The 22840-nt window shown below is 41.3% G+C and overlaps 1 pseudogene; it reads right to left on the bottom strand.

The window, feature by feature from the left end:
- Positions 1 to 14835: 14835 nt before the first annotated feature.
- On the bottom strand, positions 14836 to 17472 carry LOC147434139 (uncharacterized; annotated as a pseudogene).
- Positions 17473 to 22840: the final 5368 nt, after the last annotated feature.

Raw genomic sequence — 22840 nt, 5'->3', positions numbered from 1 at the left:
CAGTGGTGACTTTATAAGTTGTTCTATAGGCCCATAGAGCAGTCTGGAGCTTAAGATCCCACTGGTGTGGCTTCTTCTACACAATCTTGGTGAGAATGTTTTTGATGGTTTTGTTACTACTTTTAGCTTGTCCATTGCACCTTGGATAATATGGCGTTGACTTTTTTTGTTTTACTGAAAGTATTTTCATAAGAATATCCATAGTATCATTAATAAAGTGTGTCCCTTGATCATACACAATCTCCACAGGGCATCCATAACGGTAGATAATATTTTCAAATAAGAATGCAGCGGTGGACTTTGCGGTGTTTTCTGGGAGATCCTTGGCCTCTACCCATTTGGTGACATAACAAGTGTCCATCAATATATATTGGTTCTTGCTTGGAGTGATTTTCTTGAATGGACCCATAAAATCCAGACCCCATTTCATAAATACTTCCAGTGGTTGAACTGGAGTGAGAGGAGTCATATCACTTGATGTTGGTCTACCCATCCTCTGGCATATATCACATGCTTTGCAGAAACTTCTAACATCACACATCAGAGTTTGCCACCACAATCCAGCCTGCAAAATCTTCTTGGAAGTAATATTAGTAGAGAAATGTCCTCCAGAATCCCCATCGTGGGCTTCAGAAATAACTTGCATTCTTCTTTCCATCGGCACACACCTTTGAAGAACCCCATCTACTCCCAGTCTATAGAGCAATCCTCTTATGATGGTGAACTTCAGACTCTTAATAATCAGAGACTTCTTCTGATTATGAGCCCAGTTTTTTGGGAATCCTGCTTTGGAAAGGAACTGATATACATCATACCATTCTGGATTTGTGTTTTCCTCAGCTATCATCTAAAATAGCTCTGCATCCACTGGCTCATCTCTCAAGGATACTTCTGAGTATCCATCAGTGCTTCTGGACATGAAATCAGCTCCACAATGGGATTTACCGGGCTTATGAAATATGCGAAATTCAAATTTCATCAGGAACATCATCCATTTGATCAATTGGCCTTGAATAATAACTTTGTTGATAAAAAATAGTAATGCCTGATGATCCACATAAAAATGAAACAGCTTGCCCAGGAAATAATGTCAAAACTTAGTGGCACTAAAAAACATTTCTAAGGCTTCCCTCTTGGTAGTAGTGTATCCTTGTTCAGCCTGACAAAATCTTCGACTAACAGAATACACTGGATAATCAATCCTTCCTTCTGGTTGAGCCAATATTTTCCCATTGCCATTCCTGAAGTATCGACATGCACATGAAAATAACTTTTCAATCAGGTTGTCGAAGTACTAGCTTACTGATAATGACATTCTTCAAACATTGAAAACTCTCCTCACATTCAGCAGTTCAAACGAACTTGCTGATTTTCTTTGTAAGCTCATACAAGGGTAATGCTTTGGAAGCAAACATATGAATAAATCTTCTATAAAAGTTGATATATCCCAAGAATGAACTTAACTCTGATGTTGTGTGGAGTGCCTTGTCCTGCTGGACACTATAGATCTTATCAATGGCCATCTCTATACCATTCTTGGACACTATATGTCTCAGTAGTTGTCCTTTCTAGACCAAGAAAACAGATTTGAATGGGTTCAAACAAATCCTCTTTTTCTTAAAACACTGGAAAACCATTTCCAAAAAGAGTAAATGCTTCTCTTTAGTTGAAAATACAGTGAAGTCATCCATAAATATGGTGAGAAATCTATGGAGAAATTCATTGAATATTTCCATCATACATCGTCAGAAGGTCGTTGGAGCATTGCAAAGACCAAATGGCATAACCAAATACATGAATGCACCCCATTTAGTAATAAAATTAGTTTTACTCTGGTCTTATGAAGCAATCTGTAGCTGATTATAACCCCTATAGCCATCCATAAAGCTAAACATCTCGTGACCTGCAATCTCATCAACAGGCATGTCCGTAAAAGGTAATGGAAAAGGATCCTTGATGGTTTGAGCATTCAGCTTTCAATAATCCACACAAACTCTAAGCTTTTCATTTTTCTTGGGCACTACCACAATAGGAAATAACCAGTCACTACTGGCGACTTTAGTGATAAATCCAGCCTTCAAAAGGTTATCGATTTCTTTTTTGACCTTCTTAGCATAATTTGGATTCATTCTATACCATTGCAGTCGCACTGGTCTGGCATCCGATTTCAAAGGTATTCTATGTTGACAGACCTCTGGATCTACTCCTTATAGATCAGTATTTTCCCATGCGGATACATCTTTGTACTTCTGGAACATGAAATCGGGATTTTTGTTTCATTCTTGGGTTCAGATGCTTGTTTACTTTGATCAACATAGGATTTTCCTCAGAACACAGGTTCCACTCTTTGATTTCTTGATCATCTGGAAGCAACCAGTTAGGCCCACCTCCCTTTCTCTCGGTTGACTCCTCAACATAATCCCAGGACGGACCTCTTAGTTCTGAACTGTCATTCTGAACTTCAGTAACTCACTCAGAGTGTACTTGTTCAGAGGCCACTGGTGTACTGGAATCTGAGAATTCTTCTTTAGATTCGACTGGTTTCTTTGGCCTTCCAATTAGCTGAACTGGTTGTTCTCTAGAACTCAGTTCAGTGAACTGACCTGGAAATTTCTTCCTTTGCTTTTCAGCCTGATCTTTGTCAAATAATACTGCATTCAGGTCTATCTAGGCGAGTGGAAAAATATTCATTGCTGCCAGCATTCTCTCAATTTTCTTTACCCCATACTTTTGGCAAAGCTCTTCCGGTCGCAGTGCCTTTCTCCAACTTCTAGTGTTGTTTGTCTGGATCTGGATTCTTCTACTGGTGCCATGTATTGTCAGAGTCTGATTGGCATAGTTGTGAACAGTCTGTGCTGTTTGCAACTGTGTGCCTTGCACATTCAGTACCAAGAAGCTGGTCTTGAACTTTTCTTTCCCCACCCTTATCTGCATACTCTCTATCATCCCAAATGCCTGCACAACTCTGTGATCGGCCATTCAAACTTTAAAGGGTACTAATTTCAAGTTTGTGATACCCATTCTTTGTTGAAGGTGTGCCCCCAGGAGGTTTACTCCTATCCCTCCATACAGTATGACACTGGATAGTGGCTCCCACTGTTTTCTAACTTTGTCATCTACCTGGATCACCGGCACGTCATCATCTCTTACAGCTGCCAAGTCAACTGCTCTGGCATCGGCTTCAGCCTTTCTTCGCTGCTTGATGAATTTTGTTGCTTCAGGTAAAGTTTTTCTGATGTCGTCTAGTTCAACTGTCAATTTCTGAATTCTTTCATAGGTCTTAACATAAATTTCTTCTCTCTCTTTATCAGAGTTATCATCAGAACCTGAAGAATCGAAACTATCTGCACAATTCCACTCTTTTGTTCAAGTTCCCGTTGTGCTTCCTTCATTGTTTCCCATTGCAATTACATCTGATTTAATGTTCCCTAGTTCTTCCACCAATCCGTGAATTGTAGCCAGCATAGTCTCAGGAATCCCAGACCCTGACCGGTCTAGTTTTGTTTTCTCAGAGGACTGTGCCAGTATCTTCTAAATAACCCGGGCATCAAAACTTTATGGCTGCTCTGGTAGCTTCTTGGCTAGATCTTCTATGATCTTAGCCGCCAGTTCTCTCTGCTCCTGCCATTCATCGACTACGTTCTCTTTGCCCCTTGCCTTCCATACCTCTCTCTACTGAGCCCATTTGCTAGTTTCAGAACTGACTGGTTTTGCTGGCTCATTTGGGATTTCCTCAATGACTACCCTTTACTGCGTGTAACTGCTCATACTGGAACTCGCTCTGGGGCTTTTGCCTCAGTAGCCGCAGTGCTAGGTGATGTTGGGGTATAAAGCCCAATGTGGTCGCCCAGGTAAGTGGGCGGGCTGCCAGGTATGTACACATATTCTTTTGTAAAAACCTAATAAGAACTCACTATGCTCTACACATTACAGTAGAGCGAGTTCACCATATCGTCGTGCTCTTCTTCTCGCACCCTCTCTCGCGTCGCACTTCCGCTCGTACTCCTTCAACTAGTATCAGAGCTCAGATCGAGGCTCGGGGCAGCACTGCAGGAGGCTAGAGTCACCAGCTCAGATTGGAGTGAAATTCGACAGGCCAAGACACGATCCCAAATCATTCTGAGGTCATCTCGGTCATCTCGGTCACCGTTCGGCTTTGACAAAGTTCTGCGCAGGCCATTTTCGACTACGTGGTCTCAGCGGGTGCAGATCCGACTCTGCAAATTTGGGGTTTTCGGCCTACAACTGCAGCTGTTGAGGATATCGACACTCCCAGAGTGTTGATTTGTGGTTGTCTACACATCGAAGGACGGCTCACACTTCTTGGAGGCATGTCACATACAACACGGGCGCATCTACACACAGACTATAGGCGACATCCACTAGTTCATCAGGTAGCTTGTGTTTGCTGCTTGACATTCCAGATTTCATTCTAACATTGCAGGTACTTCCACATGGGATGTATTGTCAGAGATGATGTATGTCTGTTGAGGGTTTGTTGGCTGTGAGTCACGCAGCAAACAACCGCCGCAGCGGTTACAGCATACAGTGGGAAATTTGTGGATGTATGACTTGTGGGAAGTCTATGTACTGTCAGATTTACTGCAGCCTTTGTTGAGGGTCGAGTGAGGTTTTATTGAGCTGGGGGATTCTCGAATGTTGAGATCCTTTCGGTGATACAGGTCTTGGAGCGATCCCTCGAGCACCCTTAGATAGGCAGTTAGGATGTATTGATTGTGAGTTAGACAGTTGGGATTGCATCTTTGCTTTACTGCCGTTGAGGCATTGTCGCAGTCTATGCTTACAGGACAGTGACAAGACAGTCAGAGATAGTATAGGTGCAGGACAGGTTTACCCACAACTTACAGTGTTAGAGAGATAGTGGTTTTTTGAGCTGTTTTTTGAGTACACCAGAGCCATTTTACAAAGGAGACTCTGCCAAAATTTATGCAGAATCTGAAGCTTTTTTGGTTCATTTGACAGGTTGATATTGGTTCAGAGGTAAGTTTACAGGGGAAACTCTGCCGAATTTTTCCCAAGAAAGTAAACTACTGTGAACTGTATCTATGGCTGGATCACAAGACACTGCTCTTTATAATATCAAGAAGTTGGATGGAACCAATTTCCCATTGTGGAAGAAGCAGATTTGGCACGTGTTGGTACAAAACAAGCAGATAAAACCTATAAAGCTCAAGGGGATAAAACCAGAAGATATGGACGAAGATGAATGGAGCGAAATGGATGAATTGGCACTTTCTACCATTATGCTGACTTTGGCAAAAAGCGTTTACTTCAATGTAGCAGACGAGATGTCGGCTTATCAAGCATGGTTAAAGCTAAGTGATCTTTATGAGAAGCAGAGTGCAACTTCAAGGGTATACTGTCTTAAGAAGCTTGTTGACTTGAAGATGAAAGAAGGGACACCTATGTCCAATCATCTGAATGAATTCAACACAATCTAGAGTCAGTTGTCAGCTCAAGGTGTCAAGTTTGATGAACCTGTTAGAGCTATGTTCTTGTTGATCACATTGGCGGAAAGTTGGGACACTTTTCGCACAGCTTTGAGTAATTCTGCACCTCCAGATGGTTTGAACATAGCAGGTGTAGAAGGAAGTCTGCTTACTGAAGAAACCAATAGAAAGACAATGGACAAAGGCAAAGGAACATCCTTAGTTGTCAGGGGAAGGACCAAAGAAAAGTACAAAGGTGGAAAGAGGAATAAGTCTCGTAGCAAGTCCCGCAATGCTAAAGGCAAGAGTGACATAGAATGCTACCATTGTGGCAAGAAGGGTCACATGAAAAGAGACTGCAGAGAATGGAAAGCAGAAAAAGGCAAAGAGAAAGCAGAAGACCATGGTGAGAAGAACAAGTCCTCAGTGAAGATTCAAGAAATAAATGTGACAAACACTGTTGCAGAGGATGACAGTCTAGTGTCAGGAGACATCTACTTCTTGAAGAATACAATGGACTCAGCTCTTCTTACAGCATCTGATGGAAATGCACTGAGTGACTGGATTATAGACTCAGGGGCATCACTTCATGTGTCTCCAAACAAGGAGTGGTTTACCTCTTATGTGACCACTAAAGATCATGTTCGGCTAGGCAATGGGCAGACATGTGAGATCTTAGGTGTTGGAGATGTTCAATTGAAGTTTCAGAATGGCTCTTCTTTCACGCTGAAGAATGTGAGACATGTTCCCGCAATTACAAAGAGCTTGATCAGCACAGGTTTACTTGATGATGCTGGCTACGTCACCACTTTTGGACAGAACATGTGGAAGATATCCAAGGGTTCTATGATAGTAGCACATGGAGTAAAGTCTGGAGGACTTTACATGATTTATGTATCAAATGTCTCTAAAAATGTAATCAATGTAACCGAGCAGCCGAACGTTTCTTTGTGGCATAGCCGGTTAGGACATATGTCCAAAAAGGGAATGGAAATCTTGTCTCGTTCTGGTTATTTGCCTGGCTTTTCAATTAATGATTTTGAATTCTGTGAACATTGTCTGTATGGTAAGCAAACACAACAGCCACATAAGCATAGAAGCAGTAGAAGAGATACACAGTTGGCACTTGTTCATAGTGATTTGTGTGGACCTATGCCTAACCTATCTCTAGGGGGAGCTTCTTACTTTATGACATTTATAGATGATTACTCGAGGAAAGTATGGGTTTACTTTCTCAAGCACAAGGATGAAGCGTTTAGTGTTTTCAAAACGTTTGTGACACTTGTGGAGAATCAGAGTGGCAAGAAGCTTAAATGCTTACGCACTGACAATGGTGGAGAGTATGTTTCAAAGGCCTTTCAGGACTTTTGTGAGTCAAAAGGTATAAAACGTGAACTTACTGCTCCTTACAATCCTCCTCAAAATGGTGTTGCTGAGAGGATGAATAGGACCATACAAGAGAAGGTCAGAAGTATGTTGTCTAATGCACAGCTGCCAAATGGGTTTTGGGCTGAAGCTGTATCAACAGTTGTTCATCTTGTAAATAGATCTCCTAGCAAGGTTTTGCAAAAGGATTCAGTGCCAGAGATGGTATGGTCAGGCAAAATGCCCTCATACAAGCACCTCAGAGTCTTTGGCTCTGTGAGGCATATACTCACGTTCCAAAGGAATTTAGGAACAAACTTGAGCCAAAGAGTAGAAAGTGCATCTTTCTAGGCTATGGTAATTCTGGTGAGATGGGGTACAGACTTTGGGATCCCGAATCCAGAAAGTTTGTCCGCAGCAATGATGTTCACTTTAATGAATCCAAATATCATTCTAAACCAGAGAGGGTTGAGGAGATTAGAAGAGTTGTCTTCCAAGAAGATGGACCTGCACGTGCAAGACAAAATGTCAGGGCTCAAGAGGAGCAAGGACAGGATAGAGTGGAACCACAGGTTGTGGCTGAGCCTGAGCCACCTATTGTGCGTAGATCTGGACGTGTCACGCGACCTCCTGATAGGTTTGTTCCATCTATGAACTATGTCATGTTGACTGATTGCAATGAGCCTTCATGTTACAAGGAAGCACTGCAAATGAAGGACTCCGGGAATTGGCAATTGGCCATGCGAGATGACAGCTCTGCATAAAAACAAGACATGGAAGCTAGTTAAATTACCACAGGGCAAAAAGGCTCTACCTTGTAAATGGGTTTACAAGTATAAGATCACCGCTCATGATAGTCAGCCAAAGTACAAAGCAAGGCTTGTTGCCAAGGGCTTTAAGCAAGAACAAGGCATTGACTTTGATGAAGTCTTCTCTCCGGTGGTCAAGATGACTACATTGAGATGCTTTCTTGCATTGGTTGCCATATTAGATTTGGTGTTGCACCAAATGGATGTCAAGACAGTGTTCTTGCATGGTGATTTAGATGTGGAAATTTACATGCAGCAGCCAGGAAGGTTTGGTTAGAAAGGCAAGGAAGATTGGGTATGCCAGTTGTTAAAGAGTCTTTATGGCTTAAAACAATCACCGAGGGCATGGTACCATAAATTCCACAAGTTTATGCTTTCTCAAGGCTACAAACGTAGTGAGTTCGATCACTGTCTATATACAAAGAAGGCTAAGGATGGTAGTTGGCTGATCCTTATTTTGTATGTGGATGACATGTTGATTGTTGGCAAGCACTTGGAAGAAATTTCAGCTTTGAAGTCAAAGATGGCAAAATCGTTTGACATGAAAGACATGGGTGAGGCAAGTCATATACTTGGTATGCGCATTGAGAGAGACAGATCAAAGAAGTTGATTTGGTTATTTCAAACAGAGTATATTGACAAGGTTTTGCAACGTTTCAATATGGAGAAGGGAAAGGCACTGAGTGTTCCATTGCCACCATATGTGAAACTTAGCAAACAAGATTGTCATGTGTCTGAGGAAGAACAGGCTGGAATGGATAAGATTCCATATGCGTCTGCAGTGGGTAGTTTGATGTATGCAATGATTGCTACTCGCCCAGACATTGCATTTGCAGTGGGAGTAGTAAGTCGATACATGTCAAACCCAGGCAAGAAACATTGGGGGGAAGTGAAAGGAATATTGAGATACCTGAAAGCTACAAAGAGTATGCGTGTATGCTATGGGAGTCAGGAGCTAAGTGTAAAGGGTTTTACAGACTCAGATTATACAGGTGACTTAGACAACTGAAGGTCTACGTCAAGGTATGTCTTTACATTGGTTGGTGGAGCAGTATCATGGCGTTCTAGATTACAAGATTGTGTTACTCAGTCTACTACAGAGGCTGAATATGTTGCAGCATCAGAGCCCAATGTGGTCGCCCAGGTAAGTGGGCGGGCCGCCAGGTATGTACACATATTCGTTTGTAAAAACCTAATAAGAAATCACTATGCTCTACACATTACAATAGAGCGAGTTCACCATATCGTCGTGCTCTTCTTCTCGCACTCTCTCTCGCGTCGCACTTCCGATCGTACTCCTTCAGGTGCTTTTGGACATTGAGCTGCAAAATGACCATACTTGCCACAAGTATAATAGTTAAGGCTTTGAGTTTGAAAGTTACCACGACCTCGGCCCCGACCAATACCTCCCTGGTATCTGTTGCACCCAGTACCAGTACCATTGGTACCTAGTTTCTCCTCTTGGATACACTGGTTGTCTCTACTTTGGCTGCTTCGGCATTGGTAAATGTCACTACAGACAAATCCTTTCCCTTCTTGAAGTGATAAATGCAAATGCCACAATTGTTCCATAAATGACCATATGCTTTGCAATAAGTACATTGTGAACATTCATTGGAAACATGATCTTTAGATTTGCAACTTGAACACCAGGTTTCTATTCTTCTAACTGGTTGTCTAGTCTGGCTGATTTTCGCAATCTGTCGAGCCATTTCATCAATCTTTCTGGACCAAGAGCCCTTCCTGGTCTTGTCCTTGCTTTTTCCATCTGAGCTGCTCTCAGAGCTACTGGAGTTCTCATTGGAATCAGAATTCTCAATGGAAGAAGTGCTACTACTGGACCTCCTCTTCTTGTGACTTATCTCCTTCTTAGCCTATTGTTCAAGCTTTAGAGCTTGCTGCACCAAATCATTAAATTTCTTTGTTGGTGCAGGCACCTCCTGTTCTCTAAGCTTCTTATTGTGGAACCCATTTAAAAACCATGCTTGTAACCTCTTTTCTAATGGTGGCTCCTGCAACTGCCTGGTTAGCTCCTTGATCTTCTCAACATAGCTCCTACCTGAAAGTTTCCCTTGTTTAATCTTATCCAGCTCGTAAAGGATGTACTCATCACCCCTATTGTCTAAATATTCCAATCTGAAAACCTTGAGCAATTTGTTGTATGATCTGAGTTGGCAAGCTGGGTAATGGTAGCACCATTTCTTTGCTGCCTCTTTTAATGTCTGAGGAAAATATTCTCCGCAATCATCTTCATCAATATTCTTCAACTCAACATACTATTCAAAAGCTTGAATATGAACATCTAGATCATCTTTCTTTCCTCCTTTGAACACTGGGAAAGAGATTTTCAAAGAAGAAGTATAATCATTCCAGTCAGCATTATCTCGGCTTCTTCTGGCTTTGGGAGCCTGACTTTGTCTTGAAGACTTCCTGTAGTGTTCTCTGTCAGCATCCCAATCAACTTCTTCTTCAGTCTCAGTTTCTATCTCTTCTTTGGCTTTTCTGCTAGAACTATGACGACTACCCTTGTTGCCTTTGGCCCCAACATCCCTCTGTGTGGACCGAGAACTCCTGGTTTTGCGTTCTTCCCGCTCAACCCTTCTCCTCCTGGACTGACTAGAGTGCTGAGACTCCTTGGCCTCATTAGCATGATTGTGCTCCTCCTGAGCCTAAGTCTCATTCATCGAGTCCTTCTTAGGATCAGACTCTCGTTCTGACTCCTCGGGAATAGGGTCGATGCGGTTGGAATCAGTGCCTAACCGAATTGAGGGTTTGCGACCATGACTGGCTTTGGACGCCATCAGTACAACTGAAAGTTATAATTGGGAGATAAGAGTTTTTTGGTCAAAGAGCGAACAGCTCTAACCATCGTGATTGCCAAAATGGAATTTGAGCTAATCTCTTCAGACAGCTGATTCTAGTGTTAGAATTTAAAGTTACTGGTTATGTCGTCAATTCAGTTAGTGAGACTGGAACAGAGAACTGACTGGACTGAAATAAATAATTAAACTAGAATGTTATACTAAAACAAGAGACATACTGAAAGACTGGAAAGAGTATTTACATATTAAAATTAATAGCTCAAGGACAACCAGTACAATGTATAATGGGTTTAAGCTCAAATGATTACAGAAGCAGTGATTATATAGTGAAGCTAGAGGCGAAGAACTCGTAAATCCGATAATGCTTAGAGAACTAGAGCCAAAAGACAAGCAACTAAGCCAAGAGGCAAGGAAGCTCAGAACTACTAAGAACCTAAGAAGCTCAATGACAATGTAACGGGTTCTATTTATAGCTTTTAGGAGTTACTACAGTAACTGTAGTAACTCCCTGCGGTAATTACTGCTGGTGTGACTCATTGGTAGCTCTTTTGGTTGGGATGTACATCAATCAGACATTGTCACTGCTTTCTTGAATGGTGACATATTTGAGGAAGTTTATGTAATGCAACCTCGCGGTTTTGTCATAAAAGGACAAGAGGACAAAGTGTGCAAATGTAACAAGGTTTTGTATGGGTTGAAGCAATCTCCTCGACACTCATTTGGTTAAACGAGGCTTTCGTAACAGTCCAACAGAAAGCACAATGTATGTAAAGCGTGAGGGTGATGTACTTCTCATTGTGGTTCTTTATGTCGATGATTTGCTAATCACTGGACCAAATGAGAGACATATTGCTGAATTTAAGGCTGATTTGAATGCTACTTTCAAGATGAAAGATTTTGGGTTGTTGCATCATTACTTGGGTATACAGTTTAAGCAGTGTGATGGTGGTATTGCCTTGTGTCAGAAAAGTTACATAGAGACATTGCTATGTAAGTTTGGACTTGAGGATTGCAAACCTATTGCCACTCCCATGGAAACAGGTTTGAAGTTGAGTCTACATGATGCTGGCAATCTTGCTGATGTCACTCTTTACCAAACTGTTGTTGGCTGCCTCATTTATGTATGCAACACGAGGCCAGATATTCAGTTTGCAGTCTCACATGTCATCAGATTTATGCATAGCTCAGGGTCTAAGCATTGGCAGGCTGTCAAGAGGATTTTCCGCTACCTTAGTGGCACTTTACATCTTGGCTTGTTTTATCCCAACGGGGGATCATTGCCGCCAGACTTACATGCTTTTTCGGACTCAGATTGGACTCGGATTGGGCTGGTTGTTTTGACACGCGAGTGTCCACAAGTGGTTTTTGTTTCATGCTTGGTAGTTCATGTATATCATGGTTGAGCAAGAAGCAACCTATTGTGGCCACTTCGAGTTGTGAGGCTGAGTACAGGGCAGTCTTCACAGCTATCGTTGAGTGTGTATGGCTCAGACGCCTTTATGGCTGATTTGGGTGTTGGACAGGACACTGCCAACGCTATCTACACTGACAATCAGAGCGCATTGGCAGTTGCGAGGAACCCAGTTTTTCATGCTCGCACAAAGCACATTGAGGTGCATTACCACTATGTCAGGGAGAGGCTCTCAGCAGGAGAGATCATCTTGGCTTATGTAGCAACACACGACAACCTTGCAGATCTTTTCACAAAGGCATTGTCTCGTGAGAAGCTTGAAGCTTTCCGCAAAGCTTTGGGCTTACTCCCCTTTGTGGACTGATCATGTCCTCAGGGCATGGCACTTCCCTTTCCTCATGTGCCAGCTCTCGTTCACTACATCACTTCAGGGGGGATTTGTTACCATATACATGTGGTAGTGATGTGTGTGAACACACTAGGACCGTCGGGGCATTTTTTCCCTCTTTAAGAGGTTTTTTTCCCCGAGCATTGTATATACGCCCATCCTCTAGGGCTATCTATCTTTACATTGCATACTAAGTAACACACTCTCTATTGTGTGCCTTGAACTTCCTTCGTCTTCTCTAAGCTGTGTGCGTTTCTCTGCAACCCTAATTCCAACACTTATGACGGACCAATTGATAACCAAGGGGAAAACCTTTCAGTGAGCAGACGCTCAACAACAAAGTTTTGATGATCGCAAGGTCTCATCAGCTACAACTCCGATTTTAGCTTTTGTAAACCGTATGAAATCGTTTGTGCTATAAACAGAAGCTAGAAACCATGCTCTTGGAGCAGTCTTTCTACAAGAAGGAAGGCTAATTGCATTTGATAGCAAGAAACTTTACTCTACACAACAGAATTATTGTGCTCATGAAGATGAACTCTATGTAATAGTGTCTGCTTTAAAAAAGTGACGACATTATTTGTATGAGGCTCAATTCAAGATTGTGTTTAACTGTGAGAGTATAAAATGGTTTACACAACAAACCGATTTGAAGGTTTGAAAAGTTAAGTGGGTTGAGATTCTTTAGAAGTACGATAGAAAGCTCTGATATCCTAAAGGATGATACAATATGGTAGCTGATACTCTTAGCTCTATGCCTAAGAGCAACTCTCTTCTACAAAGCTCTGAAATGAGTTTTTGAAATCTTTAAAGGGAAAATATGAGCATGATGAAACATATCTCAAAGTGTGGATCCATGTGCAAATGAGGTATCTTTCTCATTCCAATGCTAGAAGTGTCTTTTTCCTCCATAGTTAATTCTCCTCTTTCGAGCGATGAGCTGCAGAGATGGAAGAATTTCTCTACGATGATAAGTACCAACTCTGCAAGGGGAGAGCTTTTGTACCGATAGACTTAGACATTTGATGCCAAATTCTTTATAAATGTCATGACAGTCCTAGTGTAGGACACCCAAGCATAAAGAAAACTTATACACTTGTACAATGACAGTTTTACTAGTGAGGTTTATACAAGTATATTCAAAACTATGTCTTGCTTTGCCAAAAATGTCAAGTTATAAAGCAAAGCACTTGAAAGCAAGAGGGCTCTTACATCCTTTGGAAGCTCCCAATGGTCAATGAAATAGTGTCTCTATGGATTTTATTGTGGATTTACTAACCATTGTATGAAGTCATGGATCCGTATGCATGATAGTAGACTTTGGAAATTTATTCCAACCAAGTCCACAATTAAAACTCCAGAGTTAGCAAAGTTATTTGTTGACAATCTCTATAGACTATACGAATTGCCCAACAATATTATGAGTGATTGTGATCCCAAGTTTAACATTCATTTTTGGAGAAATGTGTTTAAATGATTAGGTATGCAACTTTATATCATTACTGCAAAGCATCCAAAAACGGACGGTCAGACTAAACATGTTAATCAGATGATAGAGGATATGCTAAGAGAATATGTTAGCAAAAAAAAATCAGATTAAGAAGATTATCTCTCTATTCTAGAGTTTGCTTATAATAGTGCAATGCATGTGAGTCCTTTCATGTTTATGTATAGTTTTCAACCTAAATCACCAATTACAATGAAGTTGACAACTGAAAAAATTCAACAAGTCAAGGATTTTCTTCAAGATCATATAGATATGTTGAAACTTACTCTTCAAAGTGTTCAACAAGTACATGATAGCTACAAAAAGTACATTGATGAGAAACGTCGATAAATAAACTTCATGATTACATGTGCTAGAACATTCAAAAAGTCTAAAACTGAGACAACACCTATATTATCTTTGACATATTGTGAGCGTTTTAAAATACTCGAGCAATGTAGAGATATGACTTATAAGCTGTCTTGCATGTGCACTCTCGTATTCATTTGTTTTTTCATGTAAGTCATCTATGTAAACGCTTACATAGGGACAACAATGTCATGACCAATAGATTTTTGTTGATTGCATTGAATATCCAACCCAACCGCATGAATACATAGACATTCTACACTATCATGATTTACATATTCATCATCATGTGCATCGTGAAGCATTAATCAAGTGGAAAGATCGACATGAAGAAGATGTCACTTAAGAAAACATTAATGTTCTTAAGAAAAAAAAAATCACTTTTGTTTTCAAGAACAAAAACACTTCTCTAAAGGGGAGAGAATGTAAGGCCAAAGGTCAAGTCTAAAACCAAACTCAGAGGTTGTCTATATAAGAGGCAAGAGGTTAGGAGGAGAGTAGTTTTTCAAAGCCCAAGGCCTCACAATGATGAACGTGTCGTTAGTCTATCCACCATAGGCATTACAATCTCTTCAAGCCAACCCTCCGTAGTTTTCTTAAGATTGAGACCTTCCCCTATAGACTACAAGCTTGTTGGGGAAGCAATTTCTTCTCTTGCAAAGTGTATATCACATAATATTACAATCATTGACTTAATTTTTTGAACTCATTATTAAAAAAAAAACAAACAAAACAAAACAAAACCATTTCACCTTTATTTATATGTATGAAATATACAAGGCTCATCCTTGGCAACCGGCACTTTCTATCATATTTGGTAGTAAAGATTGTTTGTGCATATAAAACATGGGTGAAATATAATTTCTCTCCACTCACAATTGTCATTCCCGAACGCTTGTTACAAATGCCGCAAGATTGGTCATTATGCTAAAGATTGCCATAAGATTGACGGTGCCCGGAATCAACAAGTCAAGACAACGTGGAGACGCGTTACTAGAGATGTCAAGCCTAATGATAATTTCCCTAGGTCCGAAGATAAGGCCAAAGAACACGACCTATCGGGCATGAAGACACTGAAAGAGAAAGATTGTCCGCAAGTGGAGATCCAAGATGGAACAATGACACCTAGTACTATTGAGGCCAACACCGAGACAGGGTAATAGGTATGTGATGGCAGAGTCGCAGGATAAACCAAAGCCGCTTGCCAAGTTCGAATCCATGAAGACGCAATCCTGAACATGGTCAATAATACTTGGAACTCGCATGAAGCACCTTCTAAAAGTTGAAGTAGCGTTGCAGAGCATTAGAGCAGAGATACCTACTCACAGACATGGCTGCTACATTAACATAATTCATTTTTACGCTAACCTGGCAAAAGCCCAAGATGTTGGGATGTAAGTTCTTAGCCATAGCTTCTCACAGCCTCAACGAGTCTCTGCATATCAAAATCTCTGACCTTTTCCATGTGTCATTAACCTTCACATGCCCATTAGACGAGACAAAAACGCATGACACATTCCTACATTCAGAGATCGTCCCTCTGGTGGCATTCCATGATCAAGCCTTGTGGAACCCCACTGAAAGGCCCACTTTCATGCCAGCCTTACCGAAATTTAGACAATCTGCACTCACTTCAAGAGAAGCCCCAAATGCCATGGTAACCTCCACCTGTCGATCCTTGTCCAGCTCCATCCCTTTGAAATGTCGACGACAAAGCTTCCTTCCTTGATCACATCCACATCTCTCGCGTATTTGGGATGCTTACGGTGGAACACAACCTTTGCAGTTCCAATCCCCATTATCACCAACATAATAAAGATCAAAAGGATCATCCACTCTCAAGCCCCTGCAATACAAAATACCATACGTCCTCTTAGCAATCCTTGAAAGAATGATGTCCTTCTTCACGTGCAACTGAACAGCCCCATGACATATGGCACTGCCTGGATCTTCGGGTAATATCACCTCTTCTACCCTACCATCGAAGGCCCTTTGAACACACTTCCTCAAATAAGGAGACGCAGAAAATCCACCCACAACCATCAGAACACGAACCCCTTCTATTCGCTTGTCTATTAAGCTTAGCACTTTCTCAACCTCAGGGTGAAAGATGCCCATTATTTCCCAATCTTCCAGTCTCAATTCATCATAATAGTCTTCATCCTTACAATCGATTCCGAGGCTTCGGTCGTACTTCTCCCAAGCATCACTCAGCTTTCTCAGAAGTAGCAGCCCTCACCATTAAACCCTGCTTTAATTCCCTGCCACCACTCAGATATTTTGAGGACTACAGATGTATTTGAGCGGCAAAATTCCTTAAAACAGACTATTTTCTGACAGAGATGCTGAAAAAAGTTAACATCTACAAAAGTACCACCTCCAATGTCACCATAGCTGCCCACAACCTCATCAACCCTCATACTCTCAGGGTCATCGTCCGCCTTCGCGTGCACGACAAGGTCGATGGTACCACCACCTACATCTGCAACAAAAAGCTTGTCCCCTTGACTCAAGTTCAAACCCTTAGCTCTGTGTTGGCAATAGATGGAAGCTGCCTCTGGCTCCAAAATGATATGAAGGGGGAATGCACTGGCAGCTATACCTGAGGGGCAGGCTGCACCTTTCACCATGCCGGCCTTCTCAGCACACACTTTCATCACTTGCTTTGCACGTTCGTTCCAGATAGCTGGAACAGTTAGACACCATTGCACATCTTCCACGCTAAACTGCTTACCATAGTTAGCTTGCAGCTCTGATATGATAAAACTAGAAAGACAGCGCAGGTAGTCAACCACAAGGTGCTCAATCGTGAGCCCGCCTGGGAGTGAGGGCTCCATCCGAACTGCATCAGGAGCCAGTAAGAGCTTGAACTTGGTGGCAAAGAAACCTGCTTTCTCTTTGAGCTCCGGAGACAGGGACAAGACATCAGCATGTTGACGGATGCCGCTGTCTAGGGCAGGTAAATGTGAATGCAGAGGAGGAATAGATGTGGAAGTCGAAGGGGCGCCTCCTGGTTTGGCTGCAGAGCGGGCGGCCTGTGTGTAAGAGAGGAGGCCAGACCAACCCCAGTCCAGGAGCTGGAAGGGGAGGCCAGGCGCAGGGGGGGCGTAGAAGAGGCTGGTCTGTGTTTTGCAGTAGGGTTTGGCGCCGGCCCTGCTGGCACCAGGCCATTCATACAACTTAAAAGCATAAGCAAAACCGGAGAATGTGGTTCCGAAGTCTACAGCCCTGGCAGAAGAGCCTGCTGCGCTTGCACCGGACATGGCGTTACACAACGTCAATGCAAACAGAAACCACTGATGCGGAACAGCTTCAACTCTCTCAAGCTTGCTCACCTGCACTTATTACTTTTGTAGCGGCTACACTAGGCCTACAATACATGGTGACAAAGACCCACTCACAACAGTGGAAAGTAAAAGTTCAACCACTCCTCAAAAGGGTGGGCACACCTCCACATTAAGTAGTTTTAAACCAATTTCAAGAGCGTGTATGGCAAGCCGTGGGTCAATGGGTTTGAGTTCACACCAAATACACAAGCCGTAGGTCAAATCCGGTTGTATTTTTCTACGAAAAAACACAAACGGACTTCGAAAATGGTTTCTATGCGTACTGAAACCATCCGTAGTCCATTAGGTAGTCTTTAGAAAATGTCAAGAGCGCATATGGCAAGCCATAGGTCAAACGGATAGAAGAAATGTCAAATACACAAGCCGTAGGTCAAATCTGGTTGCGTTTTTCTACGAAAAAACGCAAACGGACTTTGGAAATGGATTCGATGCCTACCGAAACCATCCGTAGTCCATTAAGTAGTTTTAAAGCAATGTGAAAAGCGTGTATGGAAATCCGTAGGTCAATGGGTTTGAATTAATGCCAAATACACAAGCCGTAGGTCAAATCCGGTTGCGTTTTTCTACGAAAAAACGCAAACGGACTTTGGAAATGGCTTCTATGCCTATTGAAACCATCCGTAGTACATTAGGTAGTCTTTAGGCAATGTCAAGAGCGCGTATAACAAGCCGTAGATCAAACGGATAGAAGAAACGCCAAATACACAAGCCGTAGGTCAAATCTGGTTGCGTTTTTCTACGAAAAAACGCAAACGGTCTTCGGAAATGGCTTCTATGCCTACCAAAACCATCCGTAGTTCATTAAGTAGTTTTAAAGAAATGTCAAGAGCGTGTATGGAAAGCCGTAGATCAATGGATTTGAATTAACGCTAAATACACAAGCCGTAGGTCAAATCCGGTTGCGTTTTTCTATGGAAAAATGCAAACGGATTTTGGAAATGACTTCTGTGTCTACTGAAACCATCCGTAGTCTATTAGGTAGTTTTAAAGCAATGTCAAGAGTGTGTATGGCAAGCCGTAGGTCAAATGGACAGAAGAAACGCCAAATACACAAGGGATTGATCAGATACGATTACGTTTTCTACGAAAAAACGCAAACGGACTTCGAAAACTGATTATACTGTTATTGAAACCATCCGTAGTCGATTAGGGAGTCTTGAGAAAATTTCAAGAGCACGTATGGCAAGCCATAGGTCAAACGGACAGAAAAAACGCCAAATACACAAGTCGTAGGTCAAATCCGGATCCGAAGATAAAACGAGAACTCTTGAAACCGTTTACATGGATTGTCTGAAGAGCACGTCTGTGTGTGTGTGTACGTATGTTGCACCCATAAATATAGGCTTTAATTTGACTAATAAAGACATGATTTACCCGGTGGTCTTGATCTCTGTGCACCTCTAGACAAAGTGGAGATTTTAACCCACCCGGCATGAAGAGATTGTGTATTTTTCACGAACTGCCGTACTGGAGTGATTTGCTTATTAATCATCTACTCGACCCAATGCACATTTTTAAGAATGTGGGAGAGATCATATGGAAGGCCATTACTGGAAAAAGGGAGAGCAAAGCTCAGAGAGATGACCTACAGGCTGTGGGTCGAATGCCAGAGATGTGGCCTCGACTAAAGTCCAATGGAGCGTATGCTATGTCAAAAGGTCCATGGGTTTTGAGTCGTGCTGAAGAGCAACAAGTGAAGAAGACCATATCTTCTTTCCAGACTCCTACTGGGTGCATGCGATGTTTGAAAACGGCCTTTACTAGAGATGACAATCTTAGTGGTCTTAAGTCGCATGATTGGCACAAATTTTTACAGTTTATCTTACCAATTTCCATAAACGATTGTCTGACAGATGACATCAGATGTACCATTTATAAAATTAGTGAGCTAGTGCGTTGGATCTCATCAAAAGAGATAAGAAAAGACAACATAGATACAGCTCACTTGAATGCAATCAAAGCAGTGTGTATGGTGGAGAAGTATTCTCCAACGAACATTCTTACCATCCAAATGCATTTGCTTGTGCTTGTGGTCGATGAAGTTGCAGTTGTTGGAACCGTCAACAGCAGATGGATGTTCTTCTTGGAGAGATTCATGAAGACTTTAAAGGGGTTCGTTCGTCAAAGAGCTTGTCCTGAGGGTAGCATGGCTGAAGGATGGCTTGTTTATGGTTATGTTTAACTTTCTGGTTATGCTTATGGTTATTGTTTCGTTTGTGGTTATGGTTATCTGCATTATGGTTTTGATCAATATGGTTATGGCCGGTTATGGTTTTAATTTGGTTATGGTTTTGCACAAATTAAGTTCGTTATGGTTATGGTTTTAAGTTGGTACAGTTATGGTTTTGCACAAAGTTCATTTCATTTCTTTCATTGGCCTTAAATCTCATATGAGATCCTACATGGATAGCATGTAGGAGGCGTATACATGATATGGTTTTTTTTTTAAAGTTTATGTAAAAACAAAGGGAACTTTGTCGAAATTTCTGTGCGCGGGAGCACGGTTGATTTTGGTGCTGCTCGCTTTCTTGGACAGAGGGCAGGAAGTCTGGCTATGGCTGCCCTCTGCCCAAGAATTTTTTTTCCTGTTATGGTCGTCGATATATGCGTCTATATATCCGTCCATATCTGTGTCGCTATCTGTGTCTATAACTGCGTCCATATCTGCGTCGCTATCTGCGTCTATAACTGCGTCCATATATGCGTCACAAATAAATCCTTTCCACGCAGATATCGACGCAAATAGCGACAATTTTACAGGGACGCAGATATCAACGCAGTGCGTCGATATCTGCGTCAATGACACCTTTTTTTGTTGTAGTGGAAAAGTCATTTTGCTTGGACGTGACTTTCGACAAATACTACCTGTTGTACCAAAAGGTAGTCGTATAGACATTGTAAATGCTTCGTTGTGTCATTCTCACATATGGAAATACACGAAGATACTGAGACTTACCAGAAATATGCGTATAGTTGATTGCGGTTCAAATTCACTTCAACAAAGTTTTTCCCGTTGGGTGCTTGATATTGGCAATGGGGATATGGATGATGGAGGAGACTTAGACAGAGTCAAAATACCTTCACACATGATTCTTCCAGGAAATAGTTTGGCAGATCTTCTAAGCTTTATATATGGAGATTTGTGTCATTTGCAAGATCATGCAACTTTTTTCAGAGATTGAGCAATACTTGCTCCACAGAATAAAGAGGTGGATTCAATTAATAACTATGCATTGCAAAGAATGCATGGAGATTGCAAAGAGTATATGAGTGCAGATTCAATTTGTATGTTAGAGGAAAACACACATTTGTACACAATTGAATATCTGAATAGCCTTACTCTTGGTGGTGGTTTTTCACCTCATGCTTTAGTCTTGAAAGAAAATGCTCCTATCATGTTGCTGCGCAATTTGGATCCAAGACGTGGATTATGCAACGGAACTAAATTGATATGCAAGCAATTTCATCATAAGGTAATTGAGGCAGAGATAGTTACAGGATCAAATATTGGAGAGAGAGTTTTTCTTCCAAGGATTGAATTTATTATTGGAAGCCATCAGGGGCTTCCATTTCAAATGAAGCGTCGTCAATTTCCAATCAGGATTGCTTTTGGGATGACTATCAACAAAGCGCAAGGGCAAACACTTGGAATTCTTGGTCTATATCTTGAGTCATCGATCTTCTCTCATGGACAGTTGTATGTTGCAATGTCACGTGTACGAAGTGCAGCTTCTATGAGGATTGTTGTCAATACTGAAAACACTCAAGCGGAGTGTTACTACACTCCAAACATTGTATTCAAGGAAGTATTACAGCTAGCGAGCTCATAACAATAAGTTCAAATTGACATTGTGGCTCTCACTTAAAGTCAGATACACTTGATGTTAAATTTTATTCATATCTCTTAGATCAAAGTATTTCCCACAGATGGATCCTCGACGCAGTGCCTCCTATGTAGTGGGTCACATCACTGAATTCATTTGAGGTATTTATCTTTTTTTAAAAATTATTTTATTAACTTGACCTATTATTTTCTTGATAAGATTGGCTTATACATTGACTTAATCTGTTGAAGATCCACCGCAATGGAGGGGAAGAGTTCCTGCTATGTTTTTGGTGATCTTATTTGATCAAACTCATATTATATTATAAGGGTTTTTATATATGGTATATTTGTAGTTTTAAGCTTTTATTGCTCTACATAATTCATGGATGCCTTTGCAGAGATCACTCCCATCGAGGTTTTATTATCGTAGGTGTTTATGAAATGCTATACTTAAGTAGAGATATGTCCATGGAAGTTCGTGGATACTACCATGTTGCCTTTTCTTCAAACCACGAGCATCGTCAAATTCAAGTTAATATTTGGTTTGTGAGTGACAAGAGGCCAGCCAATGCACAACAGGTGGGGGTGCTGGAGACCGCACTACACCATATTGATTGAGGATATTTACTCAAGTTGAAACACCACCCCGTATTTTGCAAAATGTATACAACATAGGTCCTTGGACTTATAGAATCCCTAATGTGGTCTCTCGAAGGCTACACTTTGAATAACTATTTTGTATTGTCTCTTTGTGAAGTTGTGAAATTTCAAAGTCTTCTGAATTTCTTTCATTCCTCTCTCTCTCTCTCTCTCTCTCTCTCTCTCTCTCTCTCTCTCTCTCTCTTAAATCCTTCACTAAAACAAAAGAAAGAAGGACATGATTCTCTACGGCATGATCGTCAAAGTATTCTTTATTCTATTTCATATTTGTTCCTCTTAAAATTCCAAATATGTGTTGTTAGAGCAGATAAAGAATGGCACGATACATCATGGTTTCGTACACCCTCAATGATGTACCTACTTATATTAGAGGTATGTAAATGTAAAATCATATCTTTGTTACTTACTTTTACCATGAACGAGAACTTTTTGGCCTTTATTTTGTATGTTTACACGTGTAACATTTTTTCTAGATCCTCCATTGTGGAGGGGTCCTGCACATGCTGAGGATATTGTTCATATTGTCGAGGATTTTGAGATCCTTCGGTGCGTATAGCTTGAACTTGAATCCATATGACGTTAAATGTGTTGTTACTTTTTATGTCTAAATGGTTGGTTGTTATTTTCATTGCAGGCTTCAATATTATTGCAGACATTCAGTCTTGGCATTATATGAAGCACGATATTTTAGAAGTGTTGTAGAGGTTATTATCACATAGAGCTTGATATAGATGATATGCAAATCACTGTACAAGAGTTAGGTATACAACGCCCTCTCAATTGCAACTTTTCATACGGTCCCTATGGAGTGAATGAATGGATGTTTAGAATCTATTCTTTGGGTGAATCACCTCGACACCTCAGTCGCAGTGTTCGACGTGTCGGACCTTGGATCTTGAGAGTTACA

The sequence above is a fragment of the Adiantum capillus-veneris genome, chromosome 19 (genome assembly GCF_014529385.1).
Source record: "Adiantum capillus-veneris isolate H3 chromosome 19, ASM1452938v2, whole genome shotgun sequence".
NCBI classification, from domain to species: Eukaryota; Viridiplantae; Streptophyta; class Polypodiopsida; order Polypodiales; family Pteridaceae; genus Adiantum; species Adiantum capillus-veneris.
The sequence above is the reverse complement of the archived record's forward strand: the minus strand, read 5'-3'. Positions and strand labels throughout refer to the sequence as shown.